The following is a 4,804-nucleotide window of genomic DNA, read 5'->3' as shown; positions in this document are numbered from 1 at the left end:
ACTCACCCTGAAACATCCCCCTCAGACTAGGCATGCCCCAGAACAGAGCTGAGCCTCCTCTTTCAGATTGGATTCCCTCTAGGACAGGGTTTAGTCTCTTCCTACAGACCAGGGACCTCCACCCCAGGACAAGTCTGTGCTCACCCTTCAGGTGAGATACCCACAGGACAGGGCTGTGCTCCTCAGACTATATACCCCCACACCCCTACCCCAGGACAGAGCCAGGCCTTCCCCTTTAGACTGGGAACCATTCCTGGGATGTCCAGGACCGGACTGGACCTTATACCAGTCCAAGCCCCTAGGCCAGGACCCTCCTCTCTCAGACCCAGAGCCCCTGGGCCAGGGCCGGGCTTCCCACTCAGAGAGGCCCTTGAGCAGCGCCTGGGCCATCCAGGTGTTGGCAGAGGAAGTGGGAGCCCTCAGTGGGCCTGGCAGGCAGTCAGGACCCTGTTTGCCTTGAGCAGGGGCTGGAGCCAGGTGGTCACTTCTCCCTTCAAGGCCTCCCAGCGCAGCCAAGCCGCAGGGAACACGTAAACAGCAGGCAAGCCGGGAGCAGGCAGGCAGGGGGGAGGGCACGGAGACCCCGGCTCCGCAGCCTCCTTGGCCACAGCAGCTGGCACCTCATGGGCTGCCATCAACTCTGAGCTGGGCCAGCGAGGCTGCCTGCAGCTCCCACCTGTCCTGAGCGTGTGGAGAGGCCCTGCCCTCTCTGGCCTATGTTCCTTCGGGCAGACTGGGACAGGGACCTCTGAAGAACATTGGAAGGTACCCTCTTAGGGCCCCCTGGAACACAAGGCCAGGCCTCTAGGCTGGGTGAGACCATAGCTCCCGGCTCAGAGTGGGGCCTAGGGGTCCAGGGGCACCAAAGAGACGGCCCTGCTCACCCTCAGCCTGCAAGCCTGTTGAGAACCAGGATGGAGCAGGCCCCCCATGCCCACCTGGAGCGGGCAGGCTGGGAGAGCCCACATCCTTCTGCTCTCACCCTGGGAAGGTGGGAGGGGGCAGGACACAGGGGAAATGGGACTGAGTTCTCTGGAAGTTCAGAAGGGACACGACCCTGCCCTAGAGGGTCTTAAGGGGACACAGCCCTGCTCTGATGGCGTGTGAGGGGCCGTGACCCTGCCCGGGGGTCTGACAAGGTCCTCCTCTGCCTTGGTTCATGGAAGAGGTCTGGCTGTGGGGGTCCGTCGGGGGGGCAGGAGCAGTGGGGCTTGCCGCTCAGCTCCGGCACACAGGCTGGGCTGGGTCCAGCTGCCTGTACCTCATGCCTCCTCAGCCAATTCCAGGAGAATGATCCCCGCCTGAGGCTACCATGGCCAACTGAAACAAGCCTTGGCTGGGGCGGAAGAGCCTCCTCTCGGGCAGAGGAGGGGACTCCAGAGCCAGGCAGGGGCCTGGACCCTGGCTGGCTCCCGGTGTGCGCTGTGTGATCCCGGGCAAGCTGCCTTCCCTCTCTGAGCCTCAGCTTCTCTTCTGTGGTCAGGCCCCTGTCCAGGTCTCCAGGCCTGTGTGGATTCAGTAGTCCCACTCCTCAGTGGGCCCCCAGGACACAAGGCCAGGATATCCCCAGTGACTGGTTCCCTCCTTCGGTATATCACAGTCCTGCAGGCAGTGGGGGCCAAGAGATGGTGGGTGTGGATTCTGGGCAGCTCCTCCTGTCTGAGGGCCGGGGGAGCGGTGAGGGGAAGGGGGCCAGGGTCTCAGAGGCAAAAGAGGCAGAAGACCAGATTCCAACCTTCCCTTCTGGCCTCAGCTCTCCACCTGTGGGGGGAAGGGAGGCAGCTGCATTAATGATGTGCCTCCTGTTCAGGCCCCCCGGCCCCCAGCAGTCTTTGTGGGGGTAGAGAGGTGAGCTTCCCAGGGAACCGCTGGGGGTGGGGTGGGGTGGGGAGCTGTGCAGATGAGCAGCCCCCATGGGCTCCTGCTGGCTTTGCTTCCCAATGGGGAGGAGGAGGGGACGAGGCGAGGCTGGGAGGATGGGCTTCCGGGCATGGGAGGCCTGGCCTGGGGCCACCCAGCACCTGTGGCTGCAAACGCTTCAGGTGCTGGCATTCGAGGCCCTTCCCCTGCTCCTCCCGCTCCCCACGCTGTGCTCTCCTGGCAGCCCAAGGCAGCTGGTCCCTCCTGGGAACCGTCCAACCCCAGCATGTTATCAGTCCGGGGACAGCCTTGATGGGAACCACACTCTGGCCCCGCCCAGAGGCCACACTGGCCAGCTGGGTGCCCCCAACGAGCTCACCATCAGTGATAGAGGGATGTGCTGTGGGGCTGTTATGTGTGTACATATTTGTGTGGGTCTATGTTTATTTGTATTTGTGTGTGCATATGTGTCTGTGTATTTATTAGTATTTATGTATGTATATTTATAAACGTGTGTGCCTGTTCATATATGTGCCTAGCCATATGTGTCTGCTGTGTCTTAATTGTATTGTCAATTTGTGGTTCTATCTGTATATAAACGATACCTATCTGTGTGTGTGTGTGTGTGTGTGTGTGTCCATTTGCGTGGCTGTATTATGTGTCTATTTGTATTTGTGTGTATGTCTGTGTATACGTGTGTGTCTGTGTGTGTGTGTCTGTGTGGACCTGTGGTCTGAGAACGCCGCCTGTGGGTGGAATTTGGCCCAGAGACGTGTTTGGTTTGGCCCCTACAATATTTTCAACGTCTTGGGCCAACATTTAAAAATCAGGATATTTCACATAAAAATTCAGCTTTTCAGTTTCTCTTAAAAATTCAGAAGCCCTGGCAGCCTTGGGCCTGTGCTCCCATGAGGCTGCTCTCCTCCAGCGCCACACACGGGTGCCCATCCTCCTGCCCTCCGCACCCTCCCCACTTACCTGCCTACCGGCACCTTGAGGATGACTCAGTTTGTGACCCCAGAGTGTGCGGTCACAACTGAGTGCGAGCCCAGCTGTCCGGGAGCACGTACCTGGACTGAGTCTGCAATGTGGGGCTGTACATGTGAATGCATATGTGTGTGTGAGGTCAGTCTGTGTGAACAGGTAAGTGTGAAGGCATGAGTGTGTGCATCAGGCCAATCTGAGTGCACGGGGGACATGCGGGTGCCTGCGTGTGCATGTGGGGGTATATGTGTGTGAATGCACGCACGTGTGTGCGCATGGGGGGGGTGTGCGTGGCTGTGTTCGTGGCCATGTGGAGTGTGTGGGCCACTGTGGTCTGGCATGCTCTGCATAGGGGCCTCTTCCGGCCTTTGATGGGGAATTGGATTCCCAGCTTCTGGCTGGGCTGCCTTGTGGGATTTATTTCTGTCTCAGTGCCGACCAGAGGCCTGAGTAATGGGAACATTTAAAGAAAACCAGTAAATACATAGAGAAGGGGCAGGCTGGCCGGGAAACTCTGCCTGGACACCCCTGCCCAGCCCACAGCTGCCAGAGGCCCTGAGGCCAGGCCTGAGCCGGGGAGGGAAGCAGCCTTAGGACCTAGCATGCACATGCACCCCGTTCTGTGGGTTACCCACTTCTGCCCACCCAGGCCCATCAGGTGAGGGCTGTGCTGCCCAGATGGCCCCTGGGACAAAGACAGGCATCTTGGGAACTTGGCTTCAAACGAGAGATGCTCAGGACCGGCTCAGAGGATGGCAGAGGATGCCATGTGAGGTCTGGCCCAGGGGCTAAGGGACCCTGACCTTCCTTCCAGGCGAGTCCCTTTCCCAGCCAGACTATACAGGGCCCACATCCCTGGGTATTCTGTACACGCGGGCCTCACACAGGTGCAGACCCTTCCCCAGGAGGAATGAGGCTGCCTGAGACCTGACAGGGCTGGTGCGGCCCCTAGAGCTGTGGTGCCTGGTGCCTGGAACCTGAGTAAGGCTGGTGTGGACGGGGGGCCTGGGGTGCTGTTCTCCTAGCGGGCCCCCACAGTTCTGGGCTTCAGGTCGACAGAGCACCACTCTTGGGACCATCTTGGACATCGGTCATTTAAGTGACATATCCCCTGTGGGAAAGGAAGGACTGCTTTCCCTGGTGGCGAGATGTGCATTACACAAGACCCACAGAGCAGCAGGAAAACAGGCTGAGCTGACCCACACGCCCTCTCAGGGGCCCCGGGTTGATGTCTTCTGCTGCCCCCCAGTGGCCATGTGAAGATGGGGAAATAAAGGCCGCCCGGAGACTTGTCCACGCAGTCTCCAGGCTGAGTGGACTTGCGGGGCCCTTGAGGCCCCAGATCTCACCACTTACGATGCCCCACTAATGCCTAGCCAGAGGGCTCTGGGGGAAGCGAGGAATTTCAGACGGGTCTAAGGGAGGGAGTTTGGCTCCCACCACCGGAGGAAGGTCAACTCCTAGAGGACAGGGTATCATCGGATTCACAGCCATACAATCAGCCCCTGAAATAGTGCCCAGCACCAGGTGGGTACTCAGGGAGCAGATCTGAATCCCCAGATCCTATAGGGTGGGCGGCCTTGCAGCAGGTCCTGGACATGGCTCAGAGCCCCGCGGAGAGGATGCCTGGATGAAGGCGAGCAGACATCTCACACTAGAGCCCAGCAGTGTGAACACTAGCAGTGCTGGTGAGCAGCAGTGTGGAACCCCAACAGGGGATTTGGCCGCAAGGCCAGGCCAACTCCACGGAACTAGATTTGCCCAAACTGGGTGCCTTCACACTCTTGACTGCAGCCTGCTGGGCTAGGCAGAATCTTCCCTCGTAACTTGAGGGGCTGTGCCTCCCTCTGACCCCGTCGGCTATTCCTCACTGTGGTATAGGCCCTGTACCAGCTCCCGGGGACCCATCCCTGCAATCCCAGGTCCAACTTCCTCCCAATCCTCTTGCTGCCCTTCCTAC

This window comes from Acinonyx jubatus, chromosome A2, assembly GCF_027475565.1.
Source record: "Acinonyx jubatus isolate Ajub_Pintada_27869175 chromosome A2, VMU_Ajub_asm_v1.0, whole genome shotgun sequence".
In the NCBI taxonomy this organism is placed as follows: domain Eukaryota; kingdom Metazoa; phylum Chordata; class Mammalia; order Carnivora; family Felidae; genus Acinonyx; species Acinonyx jubatus.
The sequence above is the reverse complement of the archived record's forward strand: the minus strand, read 5'-3'. Positions refer to the sequence as shown.